At 41.8% G+C, this 15,104-nt stretch overlaps 1 protein-coding gene across 1 annotated transcript in view; it reads left to right on the top strand.

The window, feature by feature from the left end:
- The window catches only part of LOC125033939 (tripartite motif-containing protein 2-like), a 93,639-nt gene extending 78,806 nt beyond the window's left edge, over nt 1–14,833 (top strand). Inside the window, exon 12 of the mRNA XM_047625527.1 lies at nt 14,477–14,833. The gene's annotated coding sequence lies outside the window, so the exon portion shown is untranslated. The remainder of the gene's footprint in view (nt 1–14,476) is intronic.
- The last annotated feature ends 271 nt before the right edge of the window (nt 14,834–15,104 follow it).

Below are 15,104 nucleotides of genomic sequence, written 5' to 3' on the forward strand. Positions count from 1 at the left end.
GTTGAGGGCTTATTCTGTAGATGCAGATTCTTATCGCCATAAGTTTCGAGAGAGCAGATGTAAGGATAAGGAGACGTATGTCCATTTGGTAATTAGAATGGAGCAGTACCTCGATAAATGGATAACTATGAGTAATGTTGAGAAAAAATACGATAGCTTGTTTGATTTTCTGGTCAGGGAACAATTATCAAATAATTGCAGTTCTGATCTTCGTGTATTTCTGAAAGAAAAAGGCTGTGAAACTGCGGTGGAAATGGCAGAAGCCGCCGATAGGTACCGTAGTGCACATGCATATCGCGTATGTAAATTTTCAAGGTCAGTGTCTAAATAGTCTACACATGTTGAAAGTGAAATTCAGTGTCACGGATGTGGAAAGTCGGGTCATATCATAATATATAGATATATATGTGTATGATGCATATATATATATATATATATATATTTATATATGTGTGTGTGTGTGTGTGTATACATATATATGTATATGTATATGTATATGTATATGTATATATATATATATATATATATATATATGTGTGTGTGTGTGTGTAAAGGGTATTTAAATGACACCTTAACCATATGGTTTAGCAGGAGTAGTGAAACGGACGGTTGGCTTAACCTCTTTTATTGAGAAGCGTAAGCAACACAGATATTCACACGGATACAAGTCTTCGTAAGTCTTAGTGCTGGGTCTGCCCGCAGGGGGGCGCGTGGCGGGAGCCAGCCTGACCCGCAGCGGTCGCCAGGACTCTCTGAAAGGACTGAGACTGACCTGGGTCATCCTGAGCCTTAAGTACTGGTGTGGGGGCGTGGGGCACGTTGGGGCGCCTGCGGTGAAGCCACGCGTATACGTGCTTTTGTACACCACGTGGAAGCTAGTTATACATACTTATATTGCTCGGCCACCTACTCACGCCTTGCCCTCGAGGCGTCTGATATTTGCCTAAAGGGTGACCCAACCTGGCTGGTTCTTGACTTGTAAACACTTCGTTCTTGCGTGTAATGTCCCTGATGCATCTTCGTGGCTGCTCGTCCCTGTCATCGTCTTCATCTTGGTCCCTGGTAAATCCGTTCGTCCTCGACTTCCACACGTCCTGAAAGGTCTCGCACAGGTCCTCCTTGACTTCGGATTCGTCCTCGTAGTCCTCGACCAGGCCTAACTCGGCGGCTTACTCGCCCAATGCACGTTCCCGCAGATCTCATCCAGGTCCTTCGAGCTCCTGGAGGTTGAGTGGATCTGCGGCGTCCAGGCAAGTTCACAGCATTATGGGACGACTGGTACCTGCTCTGGCGAGTTCCTGGTCCTTCACTGGAACGACGGGCGTAATTATCCTAGTCTTCCTCGGTATCTGGCGATCTCCCGGTGACGTTTTCCACAGCGCCCGAAGGTGACCGTTTCTGCAGCAGGGACTCCTTCGGTACTATGATAGATATCGTGAACAAGATTATACACTTAAGGGCCAAGATAGTAAGAGAAAAGAAAGACAACAGAGAAGAGGGGATGTTAAGCGCCACTACCCGATTATCTATATAATTTGCAGTTTTTATGGTTGATTTTTTGTTATTTTTGTCTTTTCTTTTTTTTCCATTTTGTGTTTTACTTTCACAAAGTTAAGGAAAAAATAGGAGAGAGAGACGGTAACAGCGGTCCGCATAGACCTAGCTTGAACTGCTAACCGTCTCTGATAGACAGGAGGGTAAATAAGGGAAATGACAAAGGCATCCGCAAGGAATTACTTGAACCAATTGTCGTAACGCAGAGAAGAATGAGAGTGAAAGTGACCTCACACAGACCGGACATGGGTGCCAAACACGGAAATTAACGTTCATTTTACACAAATGCAATAACTAGCTATAGAAGTAATACAAAATTATTTCAAATACTACATTGAATTTAACATTTAATGATATGCGACTGAATGACGCACTAATGAATGGTGACGTGAAACAATTCGCGAACGAATCTTCTCGGGGAAAAAAAATTGTGCCGAGGTAACATGTCAAGCTGCGCATACAGACTTCAATTGACGGGGGGGGTCTCTGTACCCTAATTTGCCGTACTTTATGAAGCGAAATGAGCTGGGAAAATATTAATAACCCACTCTATGGGCGCTCATGCAATGCCCTACGGGTATTTATCATGAATCACAAATCGATGGGATTTACCCCAAACATGGCAGCGACGTCAATGGGGTGAGCGGGATGTGATTAATAAGAGAATCTAACCTAACCGCGGGTCACACCGGCTCAAAAAATGCCGAACGAACGTGTCGGAGCGCGGATCTTTAGGCATATACGCAACCCCAAGTAATCAGGCATTCTGACACTATGATAAGGGGAAGATCCCTGGCGCTATATAAAAATGTAAGTAATTCGCGTTACAAGCTCCGCTCTAGCGCCGATAGAACGTGTCACCAATGAACATGCAACGGATGCTACGCGTTATCCTATAATGTAACAATCTCGAAAACAATATACAGGAAATGCCAGAGGTTCTCACATTCATTTCACGTGTCAATCACTCAGAGTAAAAGTGGGGTCAGGTCACACAGCTGTCCCAAGCAGATGTGAATGAAATTCTTCACTCGGAGGTCAGGTCAAGACGGGAAATGGGTAGTGAGAAAGAATAATGATATGATGTTCATGAAATTAGTAAAATCATGAACGCGCTAAATTCGTTGCAATTGAAACAATATACTCTCTAATCACGAGAAAAAATAAACAATACGTAACAAATGAACGATATTCCTGTTGTTTGAACCCATACCGTTGATCACACAGTAATGTGATCTGACGTCAGCTGTGGAGAGCGTACCATTGCTGTCAATTAGCACTTTAACCTAACAAAGCTGCACATACAGCTTAACACATTTAGGGGGAAGATAAAAGAAAGAAAAAATGGCCCAAATATGTACTCACAACAGGCTCTGACGACTTTTGCGTGTATGGAAGTGATTTGGTCCGAGCGGGTGACCATCGGAGACTGTGAGTCCATTGTTGTGTGCCAAAAGGACACAACGAACCACCCTGCCACCACTTATGTAAAGGCTCTATATGACGCCTTATACAGTGATAAACAGGAGTGATAGCCAACGTTAGCAAGGCTCACAGCACCGTGATTCGGACCGATATCACACGCGGGGTACAAGTCTTCGTAAGGCTAAGTGCTTGGTCTGCCCGAACGGCGGACCCGGCCAGCCTGACCCGCAGCGATAGGCAAGACTCTCTGAAAGGACTGAGACTGACCTGGGTCATCCTGAGCCTTAAGTACTGGTGTGGGGGCGTGGGGCACGTTGGGGCGCCTGCGGTGAAGCCACGCGTATACGTGCTTTTGTACACCACGTGGAAGCTATTTATACATACTTATAGTGTGTGTGTGTGTGTGTGTGTGTGTGTGTGTGTGTGTGTGTGTGTGTGTGTGTATAATATATATATATATATGTATGTATGTGTATATATATATGTATTTATATATATGTATATAATATATATAATATATATATATATATATATATATATATGTATGTATGTGTATATATATATGTATTTATATATATGTATATAATATATATAATATATATATAATATATATATATAAATATATATATATATATATTTATATATATATATATATATATCCCTCATCCCTTGTTCGTTATTGTAGGGGGCTTTGGAGACGGAGACTGGGGCCCAATGTAGGGGATCATCCCTACCTTGGACCTCAGCCCTCGCCTCAACTAATTTTGCATGGTCTTTTCTTCACCCCATTTCCATTCCTTCTCTTCTTCATGTTCCCCTTCTTCTGTCCACTTTCTAAGGTATGAGAGCCGTGTTAGAAGGATGAAAGACGGGCTTTGTGTCAGTCATGAACGGCCTCCGGGAGCCATGGGCACGGTATTCCCTTGGTTAATTATCTAGCCCTTACCCCTCTTGGGGACCCTGAGGGGCAAGGGCCATTTCCTCTTCCCATTTATTTCAGGCTCAATCTTGGCCAATAATGATGTTTTACCCTTATCAGTGGCATTAAGGCTTGCCCCTTCATCAATTAGCTTATCTAAATTCGATTTAACTTATTCCCCGACCCCTGCATCTCCTCTGACCACGGCCCCGACTGATACAAATATCACCTCCCCGATGTTTGCTGTCTATCCGTTCCGAGCCATCCACCCAGTCCTTATTCAACCTTCAGAAGACACGCCTTCCTCTCTTTCAACATCTTTCACTCCATCTACTGCACAGTCTTCTTCATTGTCTACTTCCACCCCCTTATTACTACTCTTCATCCTTATTGTCCTCCCAACAGTACTACCTCACTCCATACCAGCCCATCTTCCTCCCGCTTCTGCAAACCTTTTGAGTATCCTTTTCTTGGCCCAGCCAAATGGGATCAATTATTTGTGCTTATCCTTCTCTCCCAACAATGTTTCCTGATTGGATGCCCTTCCTAATCAACCGCCACGGCGGCGACTTCCCTACTGCAGGACATAAGCCTCTCTCAATTCACTATTGAGAGATAATATATGGCAGTGTCCTGATTGAATGCCCTTCCTAATCAACCACGGCTCGGCGCCACGACGGTGACTTTCCCTGCGTTTGACTTCTCAAGGCGATATGCCTTTTTCTTGGGCTCGAGCCAGCAGTCAGAGCGCAGGCATTTTTACGACCGCCGCGGCGGGGAATTGAACTCGGGACCACGAGGGTCGGAGTCCAGTGCTCTTATCACTGGACCATTGTGGCAGTCACCCATAATATATATATATATATACATATATATACATATATATACATATATATACATATATATACATATATATACATATATATACATATATATACATATATATACATATATATATACATATATATACATATATATATGTATATATAAGATCATATAGATATGTATATATGATATAGATATGTATATATACGTACATATATGGACACACATGTGTATTTACTGTATGTATATGTGTATATGTATATATATCTATATACATACACACACTGTATATATATATATATATATATATATATATATATATATGAATGCATATATATATGTGTATATATATGTATACATATGTGTACATATATATTTATATATATATATATATGTACGTATATATGTATTTAAATGTGTTTATATACATATATATATACACATAAACGTATATGTATATACATATATATTTATATATATATATATGTATATATATGAATATAGATGTATACATGTGTATACACTGTATATATGTGTATATATACACACATACATATATATATATATATATATATATATATATATATATAAATGTATATCTATTCTGTATGTATATATATATATATATATATATATATATATTAACTATATATACTATTTGTATATACATATATGTGTAAAGCTGCGGAATTATATTTCAGTACACATGCTGGGTCCCACTTTTGTACATCTGGCAACCACCTCGATGTAAACATAGTGTAAACAGTATTTTTATGAATGAGGCGAAAACGCTTGGTTGTGATTGGTAGAATATAAATACCCAGTAATTGTATTAATATCAATTTTTAGAAACGAAATAAGCTATTTGATTTTTTTTTTTTTTTTTTTTTTTTTGATAACTGTTTGCAAAACGTGCAGTATTAATTATCGTTGGCTTTGTATAAAACGTTTTTCAAATGCTACTTCTTGGAATTGTTTATCGAAATAGCAACACCTATACCTATGGAGGCAAGGCGGCATTCCGCCTCTATTTGAACAGAACAATTAACAATGATATTTGCATATGTCTTGAATATAGAAAACGCCTCATACTTCAAATCTCGAGGTGAGACTTTCTTTTCACCGAAACAAAACACTTTTTCAATAAACAGAAAACATACTACGTTATATTCTCCATTATAGAACATTACATGAACGCAAAACCGCAGTATGGGTATGGAGAACATAAAGACGCCTTATCATTGTGTGTATGCATCGTATGTGTGTGTGTAAAGGCTCCATATATTAAATACCTTTATACATTGGTTAAGCAGGAGTAGTAAAAGGTGACGGTGGCTTTGACTCTTTTTATTTAGAAGAGTACCAGCAACACAGAGATATAGCAACACGACAAGTGTTGGTAGTGCGGGTAGTCGCGGTCAGCCCAGGAGGGGCCGAGAGGCTGGCGAGAATGACTGGAGCCCTCCCGCCTGAAATCGTAGGCCGGCCGGCCTACCTTGACTGGACTAGTGTTGGGTAGGAACTCTCAGTGGCCTGGGTCAACCTTGACCTTAAATATTCGGGAGTGGCGTGGGGACGCCACCTCTAGGCGTGGTTTGAGGAACCACGCCAAGCAGCCGCGTGGTCTATGCGTGCTTATGTACACAGTATATTGCTCGGCCACCAACTAACGCCTCGCCCTTGAGGCGCCTTAGATTTGCCTCAAGGGTGACCCAACTTGGCTGGTTCTTGATTTGTTAATCCCTTCGTTCTCGCGTGTGCTGTCCCTGATGCATCTTCGTGGCTGCTCGTCTTTGTTGTCATCTTCATCCTGGTCCCTGGTAAATCCGTCTGTCCTCGACATCCACACGTCCTCGAAGGTCTCGCACAGGCCCTCCTTGACTTCGGACTCGTCCAGACTTCCTCGTAGTCCTCGTCCAAGCCTACCTCGGCAGCTTACTCGCCTAATGCACGTGTCCGCAGATCTCGTCCAGGTCCTTCTCGGCTGCGTGCTCGTCCGGCAGGAAGCGTCTTTTTCGGCATCTCAGGGCGGCTGATCCCTGCGCTGACGAGCACCTGGAGTTTAACTGGATCTGTGGCATCCTCGCAGGCGGCGCCCGTCACAGCATCATGGGGCGACTGGTACCTGCGCTGGCGAGTTTCTGGTCCTTCACTGGATCTACGGGCGTCCTGGCAAGCGGCGCCCTTCCACATCCTGGGGCGGCTTGATACCTGCTTTGACGAATTGTCCTGGTCTCCAGCCTTCTGGCGATCTTCCGGTGACGTTTTCCACAGCGTCCGAAGGTGATAATTTCTGCAGCAGGGCCTCCTTCCGTGCCGTGACATATATCGTGAACAAAAGGGCCAAGATAGTAAGAGAAAAGAGAGACATCAGAGAAGAAAACGCCACTAGGTGATTATTTATAAAAAATTGCAGTTTTGAATGTTTGATTTTACGTTATTTTCGTCTTTTTTTTTCATTTTGTGTTTTACGTTCAAAGAAGAAATTAGAAAAGAGAGACGGTAGTAGCGATCCGCAAGGACTTAGCTACCAAACCGTCTCTTGATAGAATGAGAATAAAGTAAGGGAAACGACAAATGGCAACCCGCTAGGATTTACTTGAACCATTGTTGTAACACAGAAAGGAAATGTATGTAAAATAAGAATTCATGTACAAGTCACACATCACGACTGAGAAACTCGCGGGCAAAGAGATGCGTCATAGATCTTTTACGCCTGCAAATACGACAGCAACAAACCCTATTAATGGAAGGTTTCGGTGTCTTTTGTTCTGCATGGATGAGTGAGTGAGTGAGCATATAAGTATGTATAAATAGCTCCCACGTGGCTAGCTCCAACGTGGCGTGCCCACGCTGGCCCAAGCCAGCCGGCGGTCCCAGAGGGCGTGCCCCACGCCACCCACCAGTACTTAAGGCTCAGGATGACCCAGGTCAGGAGCTTCACTTCAGAGAGTTCCTGCCGACAGCGTGTCGGGTCAGGGCTGGCTGCTGAGCCAGCCGCCGCGCCCTTCTCAGGGCTGACCAAGCACTAAGCCTTACCCAGACTTGTATCTGTGTTACATTACTGTGTATCGGTCCGAATCACTGTGTTGTGAGCCGTGCTAACGTTGGCTACCACTCCTGTTTATCACTGTTTAAAGGCGTTCATATAGAGCCTTTACATTCTGGTGGTAGGGTGGTAGTTGCGTCCTTTAGGCTCGCAAAATGGACCACAGCCTCTGGTTACCCCGCTCGGACCAATCGCTCCCACACACGCAATTCTACAGAACCTGTTGTGAGTACATATTTGGGCTATTTTTCCTTTCTTTTATCTTCCCCCTAAATGTGTTCAGCTGAATGTGCAGTTACGCTCACGCTGGTTTTGTTAGGTTAAAGTGCTAATTGACAGCAAATGATATGCTCTCCATTTCTGACCTCAGATCACATTACTGTGTGATCACGGTATGGGTTCAAACAATATGAAAATCGTTCATTTATTACGCATTTGTTTATTTTTTCTCGTGATTAGAGAGTATATTGTTTCAATTGCAACGAAATTAGCGCGTTCATGATTTTACTGTTTTCATGAACATCATATCATTATTCTTTATCACTACCCATTTCCCGTCTTGACCTGACCTCCGAGTAACACCTATTAGTCACATCTGCTTGGGACAGATGTGTGACCTGATACCGCTTTCACTCTGAGTGATTGACACAGTGAAATGAATGTGAGAAACAGTTGGCATTTCCTGTATATTGTTTTCTAGATTGTTACATTATAGGATAACGCATAGCATCCGTTACATGCTCATTGGTGACACGTTCTATCGGCGCTAGAGCGGAGCTTGTAACGCGAATTATTTACATTTTTATATAGCGCCAGGGATCTACCCCTTATCATAGTGTCAGAATGCCTGATTACTTGGGGTTGCGTATATGCCTAATATATCCGCGCTCCGACGTTAGTTCGTTCGGCAACTTTTGAGCCGGTATGACTCACAATTACGTCCGTTAAATAATGTAGGACTAGGGCTTAAGCTAGAATCGTGATTAATCATTAATCACACCCTGCTCACACTTTAGACGTCACTGCCATGTTTGGGTAAATCCCATCGATTTGTGATTCATGATAAATACCCGTCGGGCATTGCATGAGCGCCCATCACAGACTAGCAGATAGAGTGGGTTATTAATATTTTCCCAGCTCATTTTCGCTTCATAAAGTACGGCAAGTAGGGTAGAGAGACCCCCGTCAATTGAGGTCTGTATTGGCAGCTTGACATGTTGTTACCTCGGCAGCATTTTTTCCCCGAGAAGATTCGCTCATGAATTGTTTTCACGTCACCATTCATTAGTGCGTCATTCTGTCGCATATCATTAAATAAGCCTTACCCAGACTTGTATGTAGTACTTGAAATAATTTTGTATTACTTCTATAGCTAGTTTATTGCATTTGTGTAAAATGAACGTTATTTTCCGAGTTGGCACCCACGTCCGGTCTGTGTGAGGTCACTTTCACTCTCATTAACTGTCACTCACACTCACACACACACACACACACACACACACACACACACACACACACACACACACACACACACACACATACACACATACACACACACACTCTCTCTCACGCACTCCCGCGAGTTTGTCAAGTCGTGATGTTTGACTTGTGACTTACATTTCTTCTCTGCGTTACGACAATTGTTTCAAGTAAATCCTTGCAGATGCCGTTGCCGTTTCCTTTATTTACCCTCCTGTCTATCAGAGACGGTTATCAGTTCAAGCTAGGTCCATACGGATCGCTGTTACCGTCTCTCTCTCCTATTTTTTTCCTTAACTTTGTGAAAAAAAACACAAAATAAAAAAAGAAGAAGACGAAAATAACGAAATTCAACCATAAAAACTGCAAATTATATAAATAATCGGATAGTAGCGCTTAACATCCCCTCTTCTCTGTTGCTTTTCTTTTCTCTTACTATCTTGGCCCTTATGTGTATAATCTTGTTCACGATATCTGTCATGGTACCGAAGGAGGCCCTGCTGCAGAAACGGTCACCTTCGGACGCTGTGGAAAACGTCACCGGATGATCGCCAGAAACCGAGAAAGATTAGGATAATTACGCGCGTAGATCCAGTGAAGGACCAGGAACTCCCCAGAGCAGGTACCAGTCGACCCATAATGCTGTGAACTTGCCTGGACGCCGTAGATCCACTCAACCTCCAGGAGCTCGAAGAGGACGCTACCTGCCGGACGCCCGTGAACCTGACGAGGACAACGAGGACGTCGGTAAGAGCAAGAAGGACCTGGATGAGATTTGCAGGAACATGCATTGCGCGAGTAAGCCGCCGAGTTAAGCCTGGTCGAGGACTACGAGGACGAATCCGAAGTCAAGGAGGACCTGTGCGAGACCTTCGAGGACGTGTGGATGTCGAGGACAGACGGATTTACCAGGGACCAAGATGAAGATTCATCAGGGACGAGCAGCCACGAAGATGCACCAGGGACAGCATAAGCAAGAACGAAGTAATTACAAGTCAAGAACCATCCAGGTTGGGTCACCCTTGAGGCAAATATCAGGCGCCTCGAGGGCGAGGCGTGAGTAGGTGTCCGAGCAATATAAGTATGTATAAATAGCTCCCACGTGGCTAGCTCCAACGTGGCGTGCCCACGCTGGCCCAAGCCAGCCGGCGGTCCCAGAGGGCGTGCCCCACGCCACCCACCAGTACTTAGGGCTCAGGATGATCCAGGTGAGGAGCGTCACTTCAGAGAGTTCCAGCCGACAGCGTGCCGGGTCAGGGCTGGCTGGTGACCCAGCCGCCGCGCCCTTCTCAGGGCTGACCAAGCACTAAGCCTTACCCAGACTTGTATCCGTGTGAATTATCTGTGTTGCTTACTCTTCTGAATAAAAGAGGTTAAGCCAACCGTCCCTTTCACTACTCCTGCTAAACCATATGTTTAAGGCGGTCTTAATAGCCTTTACAGAGCGTGTGTGTGTGTGTGTGTGTGTGTGTGAGTGACAGTTAATGAGAGTGAGAGTGACCTCCCACAGAGCGGACATGGATGCCAAACCCCAGAATAATGTTCGTCTTAAAAAAAAAAAAAAAAAAAAAAAGATTTAAAAAAATGCGATAAACTTAGAAAAAAAAACTACCACATTGAATTTAACATTTAATGATATGCGACAGAATGACGCACTAATGAATTGTGACATGAAAACAATATTCGCGGCTTCACGCAAACGAATCTTCTCGGGGAAGAATCTGCCGAGGTAACAATTTGTCAAGCTACGCATGCAGACTTCATTGACAAGCTGGGAAAATTTATAAATAACCCACTCTAGCTGCGAGTATTTGATGGGCGCTCATGCAATGCCCTATGGGTATTTATCATAAATCACAAATCGATGGGTTTACCCCAAACATGCCACCGACGTCTAAAGTGTGAGCAGGGTGTGATTAATGAGTGAATCACGATTCTACCTTAAGCCCTAGTCCTACATTATTTAACGGACGTAATTGTGAGTCATACCGGCTCAAAAGTTGCCGAACAAAATAACGTTGGAGAGCAGATCTATTAGGCATATACGCAACCCCAGGTAATCAGGCACTTCCCCATATCAATGATATGGGGAAGATCCCTGGCGCTATATTAAAATGTAAATGCATATAAATCGCGTTACAAGTTCCGCTCTAGCGGTGATAGAACGTGTCACCAATGAACATGTAACGGTTGCTATGCGTTATCCCTATATTGTAACAACTCTAGAAAACAATTTATAGGAAATGCTAGCTGTTCTCACAGCCATTTCAGCGTGTCAATCACTCGAAGTGAAAGTGAGGTCAGATCACCCAACTGTCCAAGCGGGTTTGACTAATGACTTATCACTCCGAGATCAGGTCAAGACGGGAAATGGGCAGTGAGAAAGAAATAATGAGATGATGTTCATGAAACGATAAAATCAAGAACGCGCTAAATTCGTTGCATTTGAAATAATAAAAGTTTCTAATCACGAGAAAAATTAAATAAATACTTAATAAATGAACGATATTCATATTGTTTGACTCCATACCGTGATCACACAGTAATGTGATCTGAGGTCTGAAGAATGGAGAGCGTGCCATTTGCTGTCAATCAGCACTTTAACCCAACAAAACCAACGTGAGCGTGACTGCACATACGGTTTAACACATTTAGGTGGGAAGATAGAGAAAGGAAATAAAAATGCCCAACATGTATACTCACGTGGTTATTTGAAGACAAGGTCTTGGGAAGCGATGGTCGAGCGGATTTCAGAGAGTCCATGTTGCGTGCCAAAAGGTCAAAATACCACCCTGCCACCAGAATGTAAAGGCTCTATATATTGAACTCCTTTATACATTGGTTAAGCAGGAGTAGTAAAAGGTGACGGTGGCTTTAACTCTTTTTATTTAGAGGAGTACCTGCAACACAGATATGGCAACACGGCAAGGTCTGGGTAAAGCGCAGTGTGGGTAGTCGCGGTCAGCCCAGGGGGGGCCGAGAGGCTGGCGAGAATGACTGGAGCCCTCCCGCCTGAAATCGTAGGCCGGCCGGCCTACCTTGACTGGACTAGTGTTGGGCAGGAACTCTCTGTGACCTGGGTCAACCTTGACCTTAAATATTTGGGAGTGGCGTGGGGACGCCACCTCTAGGCGTGGGTAGAGGGACCACGTGGAACGCGGCCTGTAAGCAGCTGCGTGGTCTATGTGTGCTTCTGTACACAGTATAGTGTGCGTATGCGTGCGCGCGCCCGGGTGTGTGTGTGTATGTGTGTATGTGTATATACTCATCAAGTATATACTTGTGCACACACGCATACACACACACGCGTGCACAAGCAGGCTCACACACACACACACACGCATACACGCACATACGCACATACGCACACACGCACACGCAAACGCACACGCACACACACACACACACACACACACACACACACACACACACACACACACACACAGCGCACGAACAACAACATTAATAATAAAGATAATACTATTGATAATGATAACAATAATGGGGAGTAGGAGGATAATAATGATGATAATATTGTTAATAATAATGATTATATAAATAACAATAATGATAACAATAATAATAATTATAACAATAATAATAATAATAATAATAATTATAACAATAATAATAATAATAATAATTATAACAATAATAATAATAATAATAATTATAACAATAAAAAAATAACATACTACTACTACTAATAATAATAATAACATTGATAATAATAATAGCACTGACAATGATAATTATAGTTAACATTATTATTATTATAATAACTATGATAATATAAATAATGATAATGATTATAATAATAACAAAAATAAGAATAAAAATAATAGTAATGATAATGATGAAAAGTCATAATAATATTATTATTAATTGAAATAATAATGATGATACTGATGAAAATTTAAATAATAATAATAATAAAATAATAATAATAATAATAACAATGATAATAATGATAATAATAACTGTAGGGTACGCTACGCACTCGCCGACTCTAATCGTCGTCTTCTTAAAGAAAATGCGGACACCCCTTCGCCGCTCTCCACGCTAAACCTTATGCTTAGTCATACTATGGATTGCACAATTGTGGAATGTCAGAATTCTGGGTCACATTTTGTGCCGCTGTCAAAATTCTGGAATTCACAAATGTGCTGTCCGCTCTTGTGCGACCACCAAGCGCGTTGCAGTTACTTCCAAATTCAAATTATGTAAATAATGTACCATAAAAGTATAATTTCCTATATATTATATAATTATAAATGTCGTAATCGTAATTCAAAATTAAAATTTGCTTGTTTTTCCTCATGCAAATGTATTCATGCATTTTTTTTTTTTTTTTTTTTTTATCAACATTGCTTCCCTATGAAAATTGACATCAAATGTTGGCGATTGACGCCTGTATGTTGTATAGTTGTACTCCAATTGATAAGGTAAGATAATTTTTCACGTAGTAATGCGGTAATCCCTTATCATAAGGTCACGAAATTCAGATTAGGCATACTTAAAACGAACATGAAATAAAGAAATATCATTACATAAGTAGCTTTGTATTATTTTGCGATAATCCCGAATCGCTGAACGATAAGTTTCATAAAGCTTTGTGCATTTAGAATATACTGCTTACTACATTCAATTTCTGTTGCCAATTTCTATTGTATTACAATTAGATATTCAACTTTTCGGGCGAAAGTCATCATGAACCATGAAATTTAATAAATGTTATAACCACTGACAAGATGACTAGTGTAGCATGTTTACAATAGAAACTTAATTCAATCTTTAGAATCCTTCTTCGTCATCTGCAAGACCTGCGGCCGACCGCATGGATCCTTTCGCGGCGACGGCAGAGAGCGAAATTCTGTCGCGATTCAGGATGACGAAGGGGGCTGCACATGATCATATGCTTGGGTTTTGAGCTTACAGTGATACTCCATTTATATCAAATTTGCTCTTAAAATACCATTGTTACCACCTTAATTTTTATGTTTCTTATTGGTTACATTTGTTGAATTTGGTAAAAAATAACATTCTTTTTAATTTTCTTTATTTGAAATGTTTTGTTTTAATTTTAAATTTTGTAAATCTAACTCGTGGTACCCTTGATAGATACACATTTTTTTGTATATAATATATATACATATATATGAATATGTGTATATATGTATTTATATGTGTATATTATATATATATATGTATATATATATGTGTAGCGAGACGGAATGCAGTTACGAAGATCTCACAGCGCTGACCCGACAAACGACCCCTTCTCCCATCACTTTGCCCTCTTAACTACCGTCCGAGATCGTTCGCCTGGAATTCCGTAACAGCCTCAGGCACAGGGCAGACAAGGCAAGGTCGGGGGAATCTTGGAGAGCAGAGGTCGGGGAGGCAGACGGGAGACGTGAACGACCGTGAACGGAGGAGAGGCAGTTCGGAAAGCGAGAGGACAGGCGGCAGAGCAGACGAATGGATCGGCAGCCCTTTTTTTTGTACCCTCATCTAAGTTAAGTTCTGCAGTATTGCGTACCAGTGTGGTATTACTAAATAAAGCAGAATATTTCTTTTATCCTGTGTGGATTTTTCTTAACGATCCTTCAAAGCAATGCCTGCCTTTCTTTTACAAACATCAAATAAATAATAAACCGTCTCATTATAAATAATCAAGTAGATTTTCCCATAGGACCTTAAATTTTCCCACACTACCAATGTAAAAAGGACATATAAACAGGTCTTAACCCCGTCGACGAGCGCCTTCGACTCGTTGCGCACTGTAACGACGGTTTGGATCGTTACATATGTATAAATGTACATACATATGTGTATATATAATATATATAT

The sequence above is a fragment of the Penaeus chinensis genome, chromosome 17 (assembly GCF_019202785.1).
Source record: "Penaeus chinensis breed Huanghai No. 1 chromosome 17, ASM1920278v2, whole genome shotgun sequence".
Lineage (NCBI taxonomy): Eukaryota > Metazoa > Arthropoda > Malacostraca > Decapoda > Penaeidae > Penaeus > Penaeus chinensis.